The 23,203-nt window shown below is 37.8% G+C and overlaps 1 protein-coding gene across 6 annotated transcripts in view; it reads left to right on the plus strand.

Moving 5' to 3' along the window:
• The window catches only part of NRG1 (neuregulin 1), a 1,121,522-nt gene that overhangs the window by 318,842 nt on the left and 779,477 nt on the right, over positions 1-23,203 (plus strand). The gene's annotated exons all lie outside the window — the stretch shown is intronic.

The following is a 23,203-nucleotide window of genomic DNA, read 5'->3' on the forward strand; positions in this document are numbered from 1 at the left end:
GCCCACTCAGCCTGGTCTGTTACCACCCACTGTTCTGAGCAGCTCTTCAGCTGCACATCTACTGTCCTGCTCTGCCCTGTAATATGATGATGGGTAGGACCGTTGTACCCACAGTTTACGTGTCCTTACCCTCCAAGTAAACTGTGGGTATAGCATTTCCTACCTACCATCCTTCTCAAATGCAGGAAGCATGGTTTGGACAGCTGAAGCCTTAGCAATCATTCCAAGCTGCAGCATCTCCTTGGGCCTCAGGCGAACACCCATATCAAAACAACTTGAAGACAATTTTAGTTACCTTCAGGTTAATAATTTCCTTTTTCTTTTCTTCTTATCATCCCTGAAACTCCCCCAAGCATTATGCAACGTGTGGGCTCTTTTTGGTTAGTAAACTTCACGTTTCATCTCCTTTGTGTGTGCTTCCCCAATCTTGTCAACTTCTGCTGGTTTAACTCGAAGCCCAAATGTCTTATTTGTAGATGGTTAACAAATCTTCCACATTCTCTGCATTTTCTTCCTGCATTTGGAACCTGGGTTTCCTTTAAGGACACTAATTCCTTGAAGCCACACTCCCCCTTTCTCACACACATACACACATGCTCAGAGAATGAGGGTGACTCTCTGGAAGCTTCCACCTTTCCCACTAGAGTTTTCAAATATTTGCCACACTATGCCAATGCCAAAATATGTATAATAATTTATCCTTCGGAGGCTTCTCCACTTGAGCTGCTCACAATTTACCCCTCCTTGTAACTCACAAGGAGTTACAAGGCCTTGGAAATGTCCCCCCATCGACAGCCACAAGTGAAATAGTCACCAGGTTCATGGTCTTACTTGAATCCCTGTCATACAGGGATTTCTTCGTTTGCTTGGAATGAAGCATCAAACAGCCTAGCTTTACAGTTCCTTGACCTCAGCTCTTCCCAGGACTTTTATCTCCATATGTCGACAGGAATCTACTTTCTTGGCACTTGTTACTAACTGGAACTGTATCTATTATCCTTTTCAACAAGAACCTCTCATATCTCAGCATCCTTTTAAGGCTTGCTTACTATTTGACCTCTTCTGTACTTCCAACTTTGAGCCTTTTATTCCTTCCTATTGGCAAGCTTCCTAGGCTTCATTTTTAGGACCCCAATGTTGATCACTTGAATTTCCCTTTTACCAGCTCGCTGACTCCCTTGGCCTTTCAACTCATCCTTTTTACAAACCCCTGGAGCAGGTCTCTCATTGCCCTTCACCACTCCTGCAGCCAGTCAGAACAGCTGGTCAAATGAATACAGCAATGGACTCACTCATTTATACGGACAGTGTTCACCTGACCTGCCATCACAGTGTGATTCCATAGGCCTTGCAAGTTCATGTTGACTATATATCCCACTCTTCTCCCTCAGAGCTAGAGATAACAGCACTGAAAATGACCAAACCTCCTTATCAGGACTGGTAAATTAAACTGTTTTAAAAAGTTATCTTTATATGTGCATATACATAATATATAGCTTCACAGAAATGAATAAATATGATTACACTATATTTATAAATTTATAGGGAGAAATGTAGCAATCTGAATTCTTTTCCTTTCTGGTTTAGCTTCCAGTTCCCCTCTTCCCATTCTCCACACCAACATCATCCCTCACCTCATAAACATACACCTAGAAGAACTATGTCAATTATCTAGACTGTATCTGGGATTTTTTCCCAAGTTCATATGCTTAAAATATGTAAACACTCATGCATATAAACCCATATACTTATAAACACACATGCATACTGTGGATATATAGGATTTGGGGCCTTTGTTTTAAAAAATGAGATCATAATATACACATCGTCTGGTTCTTGCTTTTGTCATTAGATATCTTGCAGATATCACTCTAGATGAAAAGGTTTCATCCTAAATAATTTTTAGATCTAATTATTAACTTGTTCCTTCATATAAACTCATAAACATTTATTGAGCACCTACCATATGCCACACTGAAGCCTGGGGTTTATTCAAATTTCAGAATTGAGAAGGGGATAGAGAGATTCATGGTCCAGCTCTCTTACAGAATAGGCTCTGTAAATATTCGTGATTTATTCAAAGTCAAGCAGCCAGTTAATGCCATGTCTCAAATCAAAATGTAGCTCTTGTAGCCCCCAAGTCCAGTCCTCTTTTAATCATACTATTCAGAATCCCATAAATTAGCATACAATTACTTACAACTTAATGTGAAAACATATTACAACATAAGATAAATCTTCAGGCCTGCCTGGAGTAGGGAGAGGACAGGGAGGGGCAAGGATTCAGGAAATTTCCTGATAATGGTTTGTTTTCTGTGTGGATAGACCAGATTGTCTTTGTTGAACCAAATGTATCAACCAGTGAAGACTCATTAAGATACCCAGCATTTAAAGGGACATCAATGAAAGAGAGAACTTAGTATTGAAGAGCTATGGAGGAGCTTTGAATGAAATTCACTCTGCGTCTTAACAGAGCACTTTTCAAGTGTGAAAATCATGGGCTGTGAGGGAAGATCTTCCCTCTAAAGCACATCTGGAAAGGTCCAGATTTCAAACTGTCACTCTTTTGTCAGTGCTGGAAAACTTAACCTTGAACGCTAAGAAGATGTTTTCCAAGATGCTGAAACTTGTCATGTTATGTGAGTCTTCGTGTTCATAGGAAAAACAAAACATAACAACAGCATATACATGGCATTACCTTTTTTTTTTTTTTTTTTTTTTTTTTTTGAGACAGGGTCTTGCGCGTCACCCAGGCTGGAGTGCTGTGGTCCAATCATGGTTCATTGCAGCCTCCAACTCCTAGGCTCAAGTGGTCCTCCCACCTCAGTCTCCCGAGTAGTTGGAAATGTAGGTGCACTACCCTGCCTGACTAAATTTTCTTTAAATTTTATGTAAAGATAGTGTTTAGCTATGTTACCCAGGCTGATCTCAAACTCCTGGCCTCAAGTGATCCTCCTGCAACCTGGTATGAACCACTTTGCCAGGCCTTGCATTTCTTAATGATGTTTCTGTGCATCTATTTGTCAAGAGTAGACAACTGCCAGATTTTTGTGCATTCGGTTCCTGTCTCTTTGCTCCAAAGTATCCTGACTGCCAGTCTATTCATTCAGTCATCAAATAACTTTGGGGCATCTATTCTGTGAAAGGCACTACTATGGTAGGCCTTGAATAAAGGGAGGCTATGTTTACATGGGCCTTCCACTTCACAGGCAAGAACCACACTACTGAATCTCCTGTGTGTTTGTCCCTCCAGATAATTTAGTGTGGACTCTCTGACCTTCACTGACAAAATAGTAAAGAATGAACAAATGTTCCTTCAAGCCAGCTAATTCTTTGGTTATTATAAAGCTGATTGGATCTTTTGTATGCATTCTAAAGACTCTGAAGAGAGTCCTTGAAGGTATAATTTCACTGGAAGACGTGCACCACCGACCCCCTGAGACATCCAACTGCAGGGAACACCTCAGCTCAATCAGTATGTGATGAGCTTTCATGTCGTAGGGCACTTGACAGTTGGATGAAAAATTGCTTTCAGTCTGTGCTGGTTTTCTGTGGCAGTTCAGAAGCAGGACTAGGTTCTGGGTCTTTATTGTGTATGTCATCTTTTCTTTCACGGTTCTGTGTTTCCATGCAAATAATTATAATAGCATGGAATTATTTGATACCTACTAAGTGTCAGATTTCCTGCTGTGTACTTCACAGACTTTTTTTTTTCTATACAACAACATTATGAGTCATGCAGTATGATCCCCACTTCAGAAAAGAGGTTCGGAGTGTTGGGGTAACTTACACAATGACGCAGAGCTACAAGAGGCAGAGCAGGGGTGATGCTCAGATCCCCGTGTCTCCAAACCCAAGGCTGAGATCCCTGCCTGCACTACCCCACAAAGTTCCGAGGCCAAAGAGAATCAGGGAGTGAGGATGGGAATTGGGGAAGGGGTTATGTTCTGATGGGTCAGTTTTTAAAGGAGAGCCAGATTTTCTGAAGCAGAAGTTTTAACATGAATAGGACATACTTGATGTTAGTGAAATATTTCCTAGAGCTGGGGTTCATTGTTTAATGTCACACTCAAGCTAGTACTACCTACCACTGTGGAAAGGTGAACAGATTGACTTCAGGGAGTGTGACAGTTTACAAAGCAAAAATAAAGGAAGGAAGGAAAACTAGAATTCTCAGTCCTGACCAAAACTATCTCTAGGGTAATTATGGCTTACCTAAAACTTGTTTCTCTGGATAGTCAGATAACCCAGCTCTCTGTGAGTGTAGACTTCTCCACATGCTGTATGAGGATACTTCTGTGTCCCTGTATTTAACGATTTTAATTATAGGTGAAGTATACAGGTTAAGTGGCCTAAATTGACACTTTATGTGGAGAAAAATTCTCTCATGAGACTATATACTATAAATATATAATTATTCACATTTAAGCTCAACATTCTATTGCTTTTATATTTGTTTTATATTCATTTTTCACACAGTTTCCTTTGCAATTGATTCCTGGGTAATTGTATTAACATGTCAGTATTATTTATTCAAGACAAGCAGAAAATCTCAAGGAAAGGCTAAAAGACCCTTGGGAGCTTACCTAGTGACTACAAGAGAACTAGGAATTAAATGGCTATAGAGTGACATGTTGTATACAACACAACATAATTTATAATGTGTTGCATCAATATAGTCGTTTTGAAGATATCAACATTAGCTGAGGAATCCTGAGGTCTGCCAATTACCATTGTTTGGTAAAAGGTTGGGAGTTCTGGATTTAACTGCTTGGTAATGAAATCAACAATTTGCTTCATGTTAATGTTACACAGTTGATGTCTAGCTAATTTCTTGGTTCCCCCACTATCTACCTTGAACTCAGTCTACGTCTTCCTTCATCTTGGTAGGTTTCTGAGCTATTTTTGTACTGTCTACATATCTTGATTAGCTAATCTATATATTAGCCATATGTTCTCACAAGAGTTCAGTGACATGGACCCGCAGCCCACGACCCTCACTATCACTGACATGTTGCATGTGAGTGGTGGAGGGGAGATGAAATTAGTTTATTATAATATGAATTTTAGGAAGATATAGCAAAATAATCCTCTAATCCATTCTACAGAAAACCTTTTGTTTCTCCAACTTTATTATCTTTCATTACTCCATCTCAGCTGTTTCACTTTGTGGGATTACTAGGGTCAATGGGTGAGGATCTGCCATGGGTGTGTGTGTGTGTGTGTGTGTGTGTATGTATGTATGTGTGTACTTTTCACTGTTAATTATTCTAAGAAAAGCAAATGCTTGAGTGAAGTGAAACAGACAGTGGTTCACAGTAAATATCAAGCTGTGTTTGTATTGCTGCCAACTCTTTGGGAGAATTTCTTATCTGTTCCTACAGAAAAATTACTGGAAATATACATCAATGAAAACGTATAAATGAAATCCTGAAAGTATATAAGATTCTTATTTCTTGATTATCCAAAATAGAGACATATTATTATTTATGAAGATGAAATGTTTCTGGTTTGATGCTAAAACATTTAGTACTAATAATTATTCCATGTACAGTGTTTGCATTAATCTTGACTACACTAATTCAGAGCATGAGCTCTTTGCCTTTGTGCATGAAGCCAGTTTCTTGGGCAAATTACCAATGTAATTTCCTCACTGTCATTCAGCAAAACTTCTATGTTCAAATATTTTAGAAGCAGCTGTACAGAACCAAATAATTTATATTTTAATTCTATATAAATCAACATATACTTCTTTACTTGGACATTACCATTTTAACTTCAAATTCAACATGGCTATGTTGAAACCCTTGCTTTCCAGGGTAAACCAGTCTCTTGCTGACTTCCCCTTTCTTTTGTTTGTGATAAAATGATTCCCCTAATGTTGGAACCTTAAAGTCGAACTTAGTGACTCCTCTCATGTTTTCCATATCTAGTCTGGGGCAATATCCAGAAATTCTATCTTCCTGTTCTGTTTTGCAACTATCTTTTTAGCTTTATTTCTAGTGCCTCCATCTCAGACCTCTACTAATCCACTGCAATTACTTCTCATCTCGCTGTCTACCATTTTTTTCTTCTTCCAATTCATCCTTTGCCTCAATGTCACTCTGTCATTTGGCATCTGTAAACCACTTAGTGGATATCAAGTATACAAGCAAACCAATTATAGGTTGAATTTAAACATATTTACTGCAATTTATAAAAGAATAGTAAACTAAAAATGAGTGGTAATAACAGCAAATATAATAATGGGAAACAACTATGATGCTAATTAGGATGAGGAAGAATGTTTTCAAAGTCTTTCACCACATATCTATATTCATCTCAAAGAGAGTTTGAACAACAGATTCTATTCCGTGTAGAGACCGTATCTTCATTTATTCTTTATTCCCACTAAATCAGAAATACCAAATTCATAACACATTTGGAAGGGTAACGAATGTTTGGTGGTTTGTCAACTAGTCTTGACAAAAGGATTCTACAACGTACAGAAATTATGGAAAGAGTTTTCACTGATAGATGTTCAGTGCCTCAAAGGAAACTCATTAAGATGAGGGAATGCCCTCACATGAAGCAGAATTATTGAATATATCAACACAAAAGATCCCTAATGAATTCCTGGTTGAATTTGCCTCCAATAATTATGTATTCATATTCAGTTTGGCATTCAGATGTGTTAAATATGGTCAATAACAGCACTGATTTATTTCCTCATTTAATTTGGAATATCTTTAAATAGTTAGAAGGAAACCCTTGTTAACTAATCCATTGACACCAAAATTTAACTTTTTAAGGAGCTTTTGCTCTCTCTGCCTAAATATTAGAAATGACTCTATGTGGTTCATGAAGTAATAGAGTCAGGCTTCTCCACTCTGTTTGCTTTTTGTGTGTACATGCCACTCGTGAAAATCATCACACTGGTAGAGATTCTTGTTCTCACAATGCAGATTCACAATGTACTTTCTCCCTGAAAACTTGTTATTTTCTTTAGAACTTTTATGCCAAATGGTATATAAGTTGCAGTACTATTTTCATGTCTTTCCACTTTTACATCTCTGATGGATTAATGTTACAGCATTAATTCATTTTGTGTGAGTTGGTACTCTAAAATACAATAAGGCAGACAGCTTTAAACTCATGTGATGTCTAATATCCTACAAAGACCAAAGAGTGATATTGGCTATTTCTCTCAATCTAAAAATAAGGGAAAATGCTAATAAGCAAATTATATGAAAATGAATCTGCTTAAATAGACAGCACCCTGTTTGCCAGATGTTACCTGAGACAACATATCCACATATCCCATGTATGTGAGATGTTTAAAAATGTAAGAATTATTAAGGACACGATAAATTGTTATGAGAATCATAACTAATCATATAGTTCAAATTTCAAGATGCCTGTCCATTGCCAACCCCTAGTTTTTCACAGGTTTCACATTGGAAAGCAATGGGTTGTCCTTTGGCTTATTTTATTTTAGCAATTAACTGTCCTTTTTTGTTTATTTATTTATTTATTTATTTATTTTTTAATATTATTATACTTTAAGTTCTAGGGTACATGTACATAACATGCAGGTTTGTTACATATGTATACTTAAAAACAATAAAACTTTCAACCTTCAGTGACTTTGATAACCTGTATGATAAAGTCAGAACTCATTAGCCTAATATTCAAGGTCTTCTCAGAGGGACTCGGTCTTACCTGCTCTGACTTCTGTCTTATATCTGCTGACTCACCTGGGGTGTCTGCTGAAAGCTGGTCAGGGAAATTACTCGACTCTCTCCTTTCTTTCCCTCTCCCATGCCCCAGGATTTGTTTGTACAACTGGTCCAGGAAACCTGGCTTCATTTATTCTCTACGGGTCAGCCCAGGTTCTTGCTTGTGAATGGAAACGGGATAATGAAGCTAAACCTAAGTGGCATTTTCTAACCATGTCTTCATTAATCATTCTCTGAACCATCCTCTCTACTCAGTTTTTACTGATTTCTTCCCCAAATATGCATTTGTTTTCTCATTTCAACTTATATTTACACTGTTCTATTCATCAGAAATGTTCCTGTCTTGTCTGCCAGGTCAAATTCTTCAACTCCCAACTCCTGTCCTACTTCCTGTATAAAATCCTATTGGGTTACCTTAGCTGAACTATCTTCTTCTTTCTGGAATTCCTATTGCAATTACTTTTTTTTTTTTTTTTTTTTGGTAATTATTTAGGCAGTGGTTTCTTTGAGAGCATTTACTGTGTTTTCTGGAAATTGCACTTAAATTGTGTACTGCTCTTCAATCAATGATTATCTGTTTCCCCAAACTAGATTATAAGCATCTTGAAGACAAATATTTCCTCATATGCCTATATTTCTGTTCTAGGGCTTTGGCATACTGTTAATAATGAACAAATATTACATTACAGTAAAACTTTATCCCAAGATTTTCTCGGATTCATCTAAAATAGAGGCAAGAACTTAATAACAGTAATATGCCTGTTCAATGAAGCATTCTATTTAAAATGTTTTATTAATTCTTTATAGCTTCCTCAGCATCTGATTGGAATCAGTGGCATTTTAATTTATATATCTATTTAACAAATAGTGTGCACTGTGTGTTACTCATTTTCTATGCACTTTACAAATAATTATTTTATTTAACTTTAAAGATAACCATCTGAAATAGGCGCTATTATTATCCCTATTTTAAGTATGAGGAAATGGATTTACTGAGAAGTAACTCAGCCAAGGTGACAGAATTAGTTACTTATGGTTTCAGGATTTGAACCTACATTTTTAACCACTGTGCTCTAGGAACTTAGTTAACAGCTTTAATGACTGAAATGGTTCTGCTAATTGACGTACATGTTTTGTTGGTTAGGTCACTTGTCACTCTCAGTTCAGAATCTTTCTGGAACTGTCCTTTAGTCTCTGGTGGGAAGTGTACTGCAACTAACCATCCTTTGTGTTTATGTTGCCGTGTACAGTCACTGGAATTTTATTTCCTCTTTCTATCTTTACTTTTTGGATCTAAGTTTCCTTGAATGTTTAGCCTTTTTGTCTTTTTAGAAAATACTGTTCCATTTATGAATATGTCTCTTAATTGCTAGGGTTCCCTAAAAACCAAATGAAAATGGCATTTTGGTTTAGAAAATGCTTTCATCTGTATCCACTGGCTATGTATCTGCAACCAAAGTAAAGTGTGGAATTGGATATTTGCTGTTTGCAGTATTTGAGCAGTGTAAACATCAAATGTGGTTAATTCTATTACCAGTAATATTTCTAGTTTCTTCTAAAAGTACCATAAAGGTTTGGGTCTAGATGAGATAATTATTTCCAATCAATTTCCTTTCAATTTGGAAATAAATGAAGTCCCATGTTTTCTGTGTGCAATTTCATATATTTTGGCATGATAATTATTAATAGCAATGTATTACTATTGCTCTTTTGCTTACTTAGAAGAATGTTTTGCAGTGGTTTACTTTATTCTAGGTGGGAGAATAACGTTGATATTTTCTTGAAATAAAAATTATATGTCAATGAATGTGACAATGTTCTATGTAAGTAGCAATCTAGGAATGACTGAAAAGGGATTATTAAATATTTCAGTGTATGGGAACATATTTCGTCTACCTATTTACTGCCTAAACTAAATGCTAACCCAGAAGGTATTTATGTCCTGGTCTAGAAATCTGCAGAGTGACAGAGCAATCTGAGCTCTGTAATGTATGCAAAACTTATCAGGCCCAGAAAGATATGCGTATGGGACTTTGGTCACATACCATACCTGTGCCCAGGGACAACTATTAGGAGACGTTTTGTTCTAGACTAGTTGCGCCAGCCATTATCTTCATGTTCCTGGAATTTGTGATACAAAAAACAATGTATAGCCAATCGATAACTTATGTATTTGAATGTATATTCTTGGTAAACAACTTAAGAACTGCGTCTTGCTTTTTTCCTAAAAAACCCACTTGTAATGGCTGGTAGCTGGAGTGTATAATGAGAGCAATTTGAATCTATACTCCTGAGTGGCCATCTTCAACAATCACCCTGGAATAAACTCTTTTTAAACTAGAAAACAGAAACAAAGCAAACAACAACAACAAAAAAATCTGTAGAGTGAACTGTATTTTTGCACCTTGTAAATAAAAGGGGGGAAAATTAAACCTTGTCCCTCTGATGACTTAGTGTCATAGGGATTCAAAAATGTTATTTGTCTTGTGTACCTTGATATGCTAATGGTGAAATCTCCTGTTTCTTGATTTGGTCTTCTCATCTTACATTTCTTACCTCAAATCCATTCTGTGACTTCACCACCAGATTCATATTCTTTCCTGGTCTCTTAGAATTTTAATAAAAACAGCATGGTCATGGGGTTTCATGAAGCTTGCAGCCCTGTGGGGGATTCAGATAATAATCAATCAATCTCATCATTAAATGTAATTTTAAATAAGAACTTACAAAAAAAGGAATATGGTGATAAAAATGCCTAGACAAAGGAATATTACCCAGTTAGTAGACATGTATATGCTGGGCAAAGGGACTGATGTTTAAATAATGTACAGGAGTCATCTAATCAAAATAGTAGAGATGGTGGGTGAGGAAGGATCTTTTGTGAAGATGGAACAACATGTATAAATATATACTATGATGGGCAAGAGTACAGAAGTTTTGAGAAAATAAAGCTATGGTCACAGTCACAGTTCAAGGAGACAGTGGGAGAAGGGAATTCGGCGAACTGGTAAAAGTGGCAAGATCATATGGTACCTCACAGGCTCTGATTAAGATTCTTCCTATATCTTTAGAGCTGTTGAAACTCATTGAAGAGTCTTCAACAACTGAGTGACAGGATTAGATTTGAAAAGGTCATTCTTGCTACAGTGTAGAGAATAGTCATTCTTAGATGGATCATTCTTGCTAAGTCTTCCATGAGAAAGTGAGTAACATAGATTTGAAAAGATCATTCTTGCTATAATGTATGAAACAGTTGGGAAGAAGATAAGCTATGGGAAGACCATTTGAAGGCTGTCATGAAGAGAAATTCTGATCATTTAGATTAGGTGATGGAGAGAAAGGACGAGGAACCCAGAGGATAGTGGTAATTAGCAAGGCAGACATGTGGATAATACAGTCCATGACTATAGAACAAGAAGTGCTGAAAGAGCATGTTTCTGCACATTTAGAATTAAGAGGGATTTGGAGTATCTGGAACAGAATTTGTTTGTTGGGAATGATGGCTCTAGAGAGGCAGGTAGGGGCCAAATTATGAAGGTCCATTTTTGTGCTGCTGATGGCAAAAGAAACAACTGAATAAATTTAGCAGGGAGTTGCAATCAGATGTGGAGTCCAGAGAAGTCTCTGATGGTGTGGAGGATGCTCCACGTCTCTTTTGAAATTAATTGAGAAACTGCTGTTTTTTCATCTAAGATGTTTAATTATTTTTCATTTAGTTCCCAGAGGCTATTGGGCATAGGCACCTAGTAAGTAATTGTTAATAACAACATGCTTATTTTGGGCATGGCAATGTGGAAATTTATTCCTGCCAAGTAATCAGTGCCAGTTTTAAGCTGGCAGGGTTTTTAAAGAGTGGAGAAGGGAATCTTTTGCCTCCATTAGGGGAAGACGGTGCCTTCTCTTCATCATACAGTGACTCATTCAAGGTTGGCACAAAGTAACTTTAATCAATTAATGTGAATAATATCATACCATTTTAAGCCTAAAATGGACATTAGAGGCTCTCAGCCCCCTGGAAAAAATGTCTGCAGAATATTTTTCTTTCAATGATAATGTCATATATATCATAGCCCTTGAATCTTTCCAAAACATTGAGTCAATACTTAAAACACCCCTAGAGATAAACTCATCCCATTTCTCACATGTGGATATTTTATTCATCTTTGGAAAATTTTTAAAATGGTAAAAGTGCAGTCCATGAAATTAAATTCCTGGTCTGAACCTCAGGTCAATTAACTTCTAAAAACACTGTTTTTGAGACAGGATCTCACTCTGTTGCCCAGACTAGAGTGCAGTGGTGTATGATCATGGCTCACTGCAGCCCCAACCTCCTGGGTTCAAGTGATCCTCCTTGAACTCAGCCTCCAGAGTAACTGAGACTACAGGAGTATGCCACCAGACCTGGCTAATTTTTTAAATTTTTTGTAGAGATGGGATCTTGCTATGTTTCCCAGGCTAGTCTCAAACTCCTGGGCTCATGCGATCTGCTCTGCTGGGTGCTATACTAGGCTGACAATGGTGAATAATACCTAATTATTCTCCAAAGAGAGAGCTCTTCAACTGATGAGGGAAATAAACAGGAGAGCAGGCAGTGAATGATAGAGCAGTATCAGAGGTACTAGGTTGAGGATCTTCACAAGGTTCTAAGGCAGGACATCCTAATTCAAACCAGGAAGGATCAGAGAAGACAGTAAAGATAATGACCACAAGTTGAGTCTTGATATAAGCTGAATCTGGAAGATTGAAGTGAAATTGTCCATGAAAAAGAAGAAAGAAGAATGTCGAAGACCAAAAGGGAAAGAGAGAAAGACAAGGTAAAGCACCTTTTGATATCATTGCTGAGTTGTGTGAAAGGCTGGAAAAGTGGCAGAAGTCATGTTTGGAAGGGTCTTACATTCCAATTAAGGAGTCTGTATTTGATACACAGCTTTAAATCCATGCATCTAATATCCTACAAAGACCAAAGACTCATAGTGGATATTTCCCTCTACGTAAAAATAATAAACTTTTCTTCCCAAAGGAAAACATTTTTACTTATGAAAAATGTGGTAAAATATAGAATAGGAAATTCTGAAAGATACAAGTTCTTCTTGAACAATGAGCAATGTAAAAATGATAAAATTATTGCATGATAAAATCTTATTTTAAAAAAGAGAAAACTCTGAGCATCTTTTTCTTATGCCCCATTTCATAAAGAATAGCTCAAATTATGCCTGCTTCTCCACCTTAATGATTGTGGTTTTTTCTCAAGACCTACTTAATACATCTCTGTTGGAATTTTGAAATGCTGGAAAGTCTTTAAAAATAGACAGATGATGACCTTAAGACATTTGGAACTTATCCTAAAGGCTGAGGCACAGTAGAGAAAATATATTGAATAATATACAATTTTGGTCAGGAAATGAGGAACTGCTTGTTTAGAGGTCCCATTTCCTGTGTCTGGACACTGGAGAGAATGCTTGTGTTTGGTCTTCCAATGAAGAGCTGCGTGGTACCTGTGCCCTGCAATGCCACCACTTGTTGGGAACCCATAACCTTTGCTTCTCCAACTTCTCCAGCCGAGATTATGATGAAAAAAGGGGCAAACCACACTTGCCAAGTCTATTCTCAGCAGCTTGTTCACTGATCTTTCAGCATTAGGCACATTGCCCTGTGTACCTTTGGTCCCAACACATAAAGGGATCTTGCATTGTAAGCACCTGATATATTCATTTAAAGAATTTTGAATCTTTGCAGCTCTTATTGACTATTCAGCCGTGAAATTAGCTGTTGAAAAGCATTTACACTGGGGGTCGTTTCTGGAAAGAAAAGAAGTATCTCTTACCTTCTTCTCTAAGACTGCACATTCCTTGGGAGTTTACCCATTTGAGACTGCAAGAAGATGAAATAACTCACTTTTCTCTATTAAAAGATCTCAATTGCTATAGAGAGAAGAAATAAACAATTATTAATATTCATGTGTCAGAGAGTGTTTATAAGAGCAAGCTGTGGGGTTCGTAATCTTTTTTAGACAAGAAAAAGATTTAAAGAATGACTTAAAGTGATGATTATAAGAAAGTAAGGAGAAAAAGGAGAGAGTGGAGAGGTTAATAGGTAGGGGAAATTGATTCTAGACCAAGCCCTTAAGAATTCCAGTTCTATGTTTGATTTCCTTTTTATACATCTTGCACTTTGCTCTAAAGCAAAAGAGTTACCAAATTTTTGGGCAAAATTTTCTACTGATGATTAGCGAGCATTTATAGAAAGAAGTAATAAGTTCTTTCAGTTGAATACACCCAGTACCTCTAAAAATGAATGCAAAGAGCACATTTCATGGTCACTGAAAGAAGGGTGCAATTTAATGTATGATGTTACTATTTATCACTAAGAGGACCTGATACACAAAAATAGAAATTACTTTTTCCATATCTTCTTTCAGCTTCAAATGATTTTGAGTTTTTTTCTTTAGATACTCAGAGTAGAATTTATAAAGACATTTGGGGAGTATTTCTACCTCAAAGGAAAACAAAAATATAATGACGTTTAACCATTTCAGATATTTCATGATATCTAGTTAGTTTTGCGTATGTTTCTATGACATTAAAAAATCCAATTTATTGGTTGTCTTGAAAGGCTTTTGTTTTATGCAGGGATTGGATTTCCAAATATATTTAAATGATTGTCGTATTTATATTGTCCGTTCTTAGGGGCTGCACTTATATTGCATTTCTTTGCAGAGTTATTGATGATGTATCCCTGTTCTGCAGTATGGCACTTGGCAAAATATTGCTTCCTAATTTGAACTCTTCAATGTAACCTTCAGGGGGAAATGACTCTAGAATACCATTGCATCAACTCTTTTAGCAAATTGCATTATTAGACATCCATTTATAACTTATCCTCTAAGTGATCTCAGTCAAATCATTTGCTGTCTTCGTTTCGCTTCTGTGAAATATTCTAGAGCAACTGCTGCCCTTGCTTGTGTCATAGGACTGCAGTGTTGGATGCCTTCTGTGAAGTTCATTTAACCCCTCATAATGTGCATTCCATGTAACTAGGAGGGAATTTTCTTTGGGTAGATTTCTCAGGTAAGTTGTAGAGGGTGGTGTGACTGGCTAAAGTACATCAGTAAGAGATCACTGACTTGTGAGAAGTGCAAAAGGCAGGAAGACAAGGGGAAGAGGAAGTGGAAGAGGCGCTACACATATTGAGTACTAGTCCACACCACACTCCCCATGAGGCACTTTTCATACATTGCCTCATGTAGACTTTGAGATGACTCTGAAATCTGGGTGTTATTAGAGGCCAGAGATCTCAAATAACTTGCCCTAGACACTTCATACTGGTAAAGGGTAGAATTGGCATCTGACACAAGTTTGGCTCCTAAACTTAATACGTTTTCTGCAAAGGTTTTGGAGACAATGGAGCATGAAATATTTCTTAGTTTCAGGGGTTGAAGTAGCACCTGCACTTAGTTTTCTTCTCAAAGAAGACGAACTCTAAATAATAGCAAGAGAAATAGATTTGTGAGTTTTGCACAAATTGGCCAGCTATTAATATCATTTGGCATTCTATAGGCAGAACGGCTGAAGTAAACCACAGGTGCAGATCAAACCTTGGTGTCTTTTTCTCTGCGGGAGACGAACACAGTCTCTGCTTCTTGTGTGCTTCTGTTATGTTGAGTCTAAATCTGAGGGAATCATCATCATTTCAATCTGAGTTATGATTTACTAAATTAGGAGAAACATACATAAGTTTGTTGACTTTTAGGTTCAAAAAGGCAAAAGCCATAAGTGAAACAACTCAAATAGAGTGCTATAATCTGACTGTTTGTTATGAGAATTTGAATTGATTGTAAAATAAGTCTGGCAGTTAAAATGTATCGGTGTTGGCTGAGCATGGTGGCTCACACCTGTAATCCCAGCACTTTGGGAGGCCGAGATGGGCAGATCATGAGGTCAAGAGATTGAGACCATCATGGCCAACATGGTGAAACCCACCTCTACTAAAAATACAAAAATTAGCTGGGCTTAGTGGCAGCTGTGCCTATAGTCCCAGCCACTTGGGAGGCTGAGGCAGAAGAATCGCTTGAACCTGGGAGGCAGAGGTTGTAGTGAGCTGAGATCATGCCACTGCACTCCAGCCTGGTGACAGAGTGAAACTCTGTCTCAAAAAAAAAAAAAAGAAAAGAAAAGAAAAGAAAAAAAAATATATATGTGTGTGTGTGTGTCTGTATGTGTGAAATTATGATGTAATTTGCCTGTTAGTCATGGAATACTATGCAGCCATAAAAAAGAATGAAATCATGTCCTTTGTAGCAACATGGATATGGCTGGAGGCCATTATCCTCAGCAAATTGAGGCAGAAAAAGAAAACCAGATACCACATGTTCTCACTTATAAGTGAGAGCAGAACTGAGTATGCATGTACACAAAGAAGAGAACAATAGACACTGAAGCCTACATGAGGATGGAGGTTAAGGGGAGGGTGAGAATCAAAAAAGCTACCTATTCGGTACTATGCTCACTACGTGCATGATGAAATAATTTGTATACCCAAATCCCAGCAACATTAAATTTAACCATGTAGCAAACGTGCACATGTGCCCCCTGAACCTAAAAGTTGGAAAGAAAAAAAAAGATAGGTGTTAGATTATTCCAACCTCAACATTTTAAATAATTTATGCCTTTCTTAGATAAGTAATAGTAATGCCAAAATAATTAGAGAATGGTAGATTTCCATCCCCAGGTCTTTACCCTCATTTTAGGAATAGATTGAGGCATCAGCAGGTAAAGTAATTAATAAAGGATTATGCTGTGATCTGAAACACAAGTACAGTCTTTATACTTCTGAGCTAAGACAAAAGTCCAGATTTCTTTCAGTTCGCTACTTGTTCGTATATACTACACTGCCCCAAAGGACACTAACTATAATAGTACCTTGTCCTGACATTTAGGAAGCACTTACACCCTTTTGTCCAGATGTTTCTGTCTTAGATTTCCTTACTAAATAGTAGGATTGTGAAAACTTTCCTTCCTTTCTAGGGACAAATGGTATTCACTGGCATATCTAGTTTAATGCTTTGCATACAGGGTGTGCCACAGACAATTGGGTTAATGGTTGTAACTGGTAATTGATTGACACTTGATTTTCAGAGTTCGAACATAACGAAAGAGGGATGAGCTACTTAAGGAGCTTCCCACTCCCCTAGTCTCTTCTAGTGAAAAGTACTGAGTCCTCAATTTCTACTGAATACTCTGCTCATGTGGCCTCCCCTAACTGACCCAGTTGACCATGGACCCAATTTCAGCCACTTTGTGAATTGGCCAAAACTGTAAAAGGAAGTTTACCATCAAAATTTCTATCTAAAAAGGAATGATGAACAATTATCTAGGCCCATGGAATTCTTCTTTACTCTGGTACTATAAACATGCCAAAAGAAAGGAGGAAATCTGAGACCACGAGGTGGGAAGGGTTATAAGAATTTGCAGAAGTCAAATGATGAGAAAGCAGAAGATATGAGGTGGAGAAGGTAATACATACATAACAAAGAAGTTGATATTGACTAGATACAGCAGCTGCAGTGAGACCAGAGAGCCACTGAATTGCTGCATATCACAAAAGTGGAGAAATAATAAATATATGATTCTGAGGGAATAAGTTAGCCTGTATACTTGAGGTACCTTAGATCCTTTGCTTTCTAGTTCTGCTTCCCAAGGGCACCTACCATTCCAGCAAAGTTCCAGAATTTTTTTCATACTATTCTTACAATAACTTGACCCCTCTTTTTGTTGAAGATGACTTTCTGTTGCTTACAATAAAAAGACCCCAGTAGCTGAGCACAGTGGTTCACGCCTGTAATCCCAGCACTTTGGGAGGCTGAGGTGGGCAGATCACCTGATGTCAGGAGTTTGAAACCAGCCTATCCAACATGGTAAAACCCTGTCTCTACTAAAAATACACAAATTAGCTGGGCATGGTGATGTGCACCTGTAGTCCCAGACTTGGGAGGCTGAGGCAGGAGAATCGCTTGAACCCAGGAGGCAGAGGTTGCAGTGAAGCCAAGATCACTGTTACACTCCAGCCCGGCTGACGGAGAGACTCTTTCTCAAGAAAAAAGAAAAAAAGAAAGAAAGAAAGAAAGAAAAAAGAACAAAAAAAAAGAGCCTAAATTATACAACAGGATCCATGGGAGAACATCTTGATAGCTTTTTAGCAGGAACATCACATTCCAAATGCTTGCTATTTTCAGTTATATTTACCATGATCCTGAGGAGCAGACCCTTTATTGTGTCCCAGTTCAATTTGCATCATCTTCATACAGCATAAGGCAACAGTGATAGAAATAATCTCTAGAGTAATCTCCAAGTACCTTTCCAAAGCTGCTATGCCTCAAGTACTTCCTTTAACCTTTAAGCGTCTGCCTTGCGTATGGTCCTCTTGGGCCACTCTTGGCAAAATACTTAGAAGGAGATCTGGAACCTGATTATCTCTCAATGAAAAAATAATTTGCTTTTACATTGGGAAGGAACAGTAATCCAACATAAGTATGCCATTGAAAACCTCTGTGCCCTACTATTTCTTTCAGGACTTTTGTGAACCCTTTCTCTTTGATACATTACCTTTGGCAATCATGGACATGCCAATGAAGTTGGCTGAATCTGAATGGTCTTGGAAGAGTGGTTTGTCGTTGGAATTTCTCTTGCTTGTTGATTTACGTACTTTCCATGTTGGACTTTGTGCTTATGTGAGTTCTCCACATCTCAAAGGCATTATGTCTAGCAAGCAATTTCTTATAAATTCATATCCATACAGTTATCCTAGGAAAGCATTGCAAATATATATATGGAAATATATATTTCCAAAGCATTGCAAATATAGTTAGATTAGGCTTTGATTTGTTTTTCATTCTAATGCTATCTAACAACAATGGGATGTTCTGATTTCTGTAGCCCTGTGCCTCCAAGAAGTTAATGGTACCAAATACACAGCTCATTTATTATCATTGTGCCCATGTCGTTTTCTGAAGTCACACTTTGTGTTGTTTTACATATGGGAAAATGGAAACCTGGCTAACTTGTCTTTAGTAAGTGATTGGTGGAGAAATTAGTGAAAACTACACCTCCAGATTGCTGATCTAGGTCATGCTGTTTCAACAAGCTATGTTGCATTTGAGTTGTGAAATACCCACTCTAGATTGCATTTATCAAATAGTTATTATGTACCCAATCACAGGATATGCTTTTGAAGATTTTTCAGTGTATATGGAAGAGAGAATTTTATACTGTGGTAGGTAGAAATGCCCCGACAAGACAGGACTGAGAGAAATTAATGGCCAGTCCATTTATTTTGATAAACACAAATAGGACTACCGCACCTTGAGCGTTAGGAACTAGCAGGGCATTTCTAGGTGCAGAATAGTCACACTACAGTGCAAAGAGTCTGTGGACAAGCACAAATGTGTAAGAAGAAAATATGATTCTTTGTTTTCTTTATCTGACATATTTAAAATAAGGCAAAAGTGTATCTTCTCAAAAGTACGTTTTGTGGTAGACACTTTTCCTCTGCTAAACCATATGACATCAAATGGTATCCCTTTTCTTCCTTTGTGGCCATTCTAACCCTGATCCCAGATTAGACAAGGTTGAAATATCAGCACGAAGTGAAGTTGGTTCTGTTTAAAACTTTGCCAGAATTGCCTCATCGCCCAGTCCTTGTGAAAGAGTGTCATGCTTGGTTGCCAAGTCAATGAGGAGACAATGTTCACATAGAGAACCTTGGGCACAGATGAAACTAGAATTCCTTCTCACCCATTTCATACAGATAGTATGAAACTCGTTTCAACTGAAAAGTGAAAATTCTGGTTAAGGAAGAATTGGTACTTGAAAGTTCTTACTTTAAAAAGTCATCTTGATTCATGGTTTTACAAGTCAGTTATAAATGTTAATAGCCTCCATCACTGTCATGTTAGCTGTTGTTTCAGAAAAGAAATACATATTGGAGTAGTTTTAGTAGAAGGAGTAGGACAGTAAATGTAAATGTCTGTCCTAGTGGGTTGTTTTATACAGTAGAGAACAATTTTTTAAATGATCGAGTAAACAAAGCCCCCCTCCTACCTCCACAGTGAGTGTTTCTTATAGATGAAAAGAGTTTTCTTATTCTGACGATGGTGACTGCTACTACTTCTCCTCCTCCTCCTCCTCCTACTTCTTCTTCTTTCTTCTTACCTCCTCATCCTCCCTCCTCCTCCTCCTCCCTCCTCCTTTTCCCTCCTCCTTCTCCTCCTCCTTCTCCTTCTTCTTCATCATTGTGATCATCATTATCTCATCATTCATCATTTCAGTGACCAGTTAGTGAGCACCTTCATGTCCAAGCACTGTCTGGGGTCTTCACAGATGTTATCCTAATCTTCACACCAGCTTAATATAAGTGTATTAATATATTTGATACAAGTGCTAGGATATAGTAGTTGGAGATAAGGGAAGCTAAGCTCAAGGTCACATTCAGCTGGAACTTGGATTTGACACCAGAGCTGTCTTATTCCAACGCCCACACTCTTCCCTCTGCCATATCCTGTGTATGTGTATCAAGTTTTCTCCCTTGCCCGTGGATAGGTTGTCTATTTTTTAAATTAAGCTCACTCTTTATTTATTTCCTTCCCCCTCCTCCTTCCCCAATTTCCCTTTTCTCCTTCTCTTTCTTCCTTTTTTTTCCCCAAGATGATATTTCCCTGCAATATACTATTGAAAATATATCTATGCTTCTGCCCTGGTCTAACACAATTTTTATCAAGGGAAAAATAACATTTACTAACTATTACCTTTCCCTGTAGAACCTGGTAGAAAGAAAAGAAAGCATAAAATTTAAAGTTTATGACACACTGCAATTCATCCAAGGGCATCTAAATGTTCAAAGAGGCACAAGAGAGAGATAATTTGCTTTTAAAAGAAAATGAGATCAAGCACAGTGGCTCATACCTGTAATCCCAGCACTTTGGGAGGCTGAAGTAAGAGGATTGCTTGAGGCCAGGAGTTCAAGACCAGCCTGAGCAACATAGTGAGATCCCATCTCTTAAAAAAAAATCAAAAATTAGCCAGCTGCCTATTTAAAACAAGAAAGAAAGAAATATAAAATGGGAGGAATTCAACTTCTGATTAGATTGTATTGGATTTCTGAAAGGAAAAGGGGGTACCGAAAAACAGAGTTTCTTGGTTAAGTAGTGTTTAAGAGCAGAAATGTCTGATGTTCAGTTTAAAGATACCTGAACTGCTGTGATGTAACCTCTGCTTGCCTGATACTGAACTCTAACCATGTGTATCACATCCTAGACAGGGGAGGGAATGGAGGATAACTGACAAGAGCAGCTTTTGATGTTAAAACTCGGAGCCAAATGCAGGCAGGGAATACTGTGGGAGGAGAGCAACTAGAGTTGAAAGGATGGAATTTTCCATAAGCAATACAAAGATTTTTGATACCTGACTCCTACTTAAAATTAATTCGACTAGAAATATTCATCTTTTTCTGAAAAACTTTCTAATCATATATCACTTATTTTAGTTCCACATTTGAAAGTACTGGTTGCCACAAAATAACCTATTCTTTTACTGATTTTATTAATGAACAAAAGACATTGTATAGGACAGTATATTTATCATAATTATGGGCAGATATAAGCATTAGCTCCATTACAAAATAGGATTAAAACTGAATGTACAGTGTTGTCAGGTTTGAAATATTTTTCCCAGAGTAAATGAGTAGAGAAGCATTTAAAGTCTCCAAAAACTCTGAGGGGCCTAAGTGGGCTCTCTTCCAAAATAATAGTAATAACAAGTTACGATCATATTACCCAGAAATAGATTCAATTACCCAAACAATTAGTCAACTAACAAATATTTATCGAGGCTCACTCTTCTAACTGATCTGGGATACAGAGGATTGTAAGAATTAGTATCCTCCCTAATGGAGTTTTCATTCTAGTATGAGAGACAAAAGTAATATGTAAAAAAACTAAAATTGAATGAGTTAGTTACAATATGTGTGGGGTTGACTTGAGTAGAGGGTGGTTGATCAGTGTAGGTTTAATGAAATTAAAATGAGTAAGATTTTATAAATACAGGACTGGCCAGAGAAAGTGGGGAGCTCTGGGGCCAGAACAGTGCAGGACCAAGGGCATCCTACACAGCCAATTAAGGAATTTTCCTACTGCAGCATGGGGTCCAGGGAGCTTCATTTGTAATCCCTTGTTCTGCTTTGTTTCATTCTTGAACTCTGGTGTGGTTTAACTGTGTCCTCACCCAAATCTCACCTTGAATTGTAACAATTCCCACATGTCAAGGCTGGGGCCAGGCGGAGATGATTGAATCATGGGAGTGGTTTCCCCATACTGTTATCCTGGTAAGTGAATAAGTCTCACTAGATCTGATGGTTTTATAAAAGGCAGTTTCCCTGCACAAGCTCTCTTGCCCACTGCCATGTAAGATATCCCTTTGTTCTTCATCTTCCATTATGAATGTGAGGCCTCCCCAGCCATGTGGAACTGTGAGTCCATTAAGTCTCTTTCCTTTATAAATTGCCCAGTCTCGGGTATGTCTTTATCGGCAACATGAGAATGGACTAATACAGACTCCATCACAGACCTTTGGGCTAAAGACTTTACTTCTAGGCACCTGCCCTATTACTTATATTAAATGGTGTAAACAGTTTGCTCACCCATGCAATTGCCTTACTGTGATGCATCTTGAAGTCCAGCCTGATGACAGGGATACTATGTACCCCACAACCAACCCTACTGAGTAACTGGTTCCATTAAAACAAGAGACAATTGTGGGATAATCTGGATAGAGTTAGAGTTCACACCCAACATAGAGTTTCCAATTTAATAGATTAGTTTCATTTTTGCAACATTCAGTACTGACAGGATGGGTCAACTTTGGCAAGGCCTAGTTGCCATCTTAAAGTGAGATACAGGGTACTATTTAGAGCTCTTTGCAGCAATAAAGAGGACTAGGTTTGAGGAGAATTCTAATAGCTCTTATACAAAGATGTTGAACAAAGTAAATGTATAATATGTGGGTCTGCAAAGTATTCATGTTTTTTGAGAGGAGTGCTTCAGACTGGGAGAAGAGAGCAATCTGTAAAGAACAAATCCAATGGACAGACACTGGGGAATGAATGTCAAGGGCAAAGTTAGGTATGAATTTAAGCTGGATGTTCGCTTAGGTAACTGTAGCCTGGAGTGGAATGACAGATTGGAAGAAGCCTCCTAGGCTGGGTGCAGTGGTTCACACCTGCAATTCCAGCACTTTGGGAAGCTGAGGTGGGAGGATCACTTAAGGACAGGAGTTCAAGACCAGCCCAGGTAACATAATAAGATTCTGTCTCTACACAAAACATAAAAAATTCATTGGGCATGGTGGCATGTGCCTATAGTACCAGCTACTCAGGAGACTAGTCAGGAGGATATCTTGAGCCCAGGAGGTCAAGGCTGTAGTGAACTATGATTGTGC

The sequence above is a fragment of the Chlorocebus sabaeus genome, chromosome 8 (genome assembly GCF_047675955.1).
Source record: "Chlorocebus sabaeus isolate Y175 chromosome 8, mChlSab1.0.hap1, whole genome shotgun sequence".
Taxonomy (NCBI): domain Eukaryota; kingdom Metazoa; phylum Chordata; class Mammalia; order Primates; family Cercopithecidae; genus Chlorocebus; species Chlorocebus sabaeus.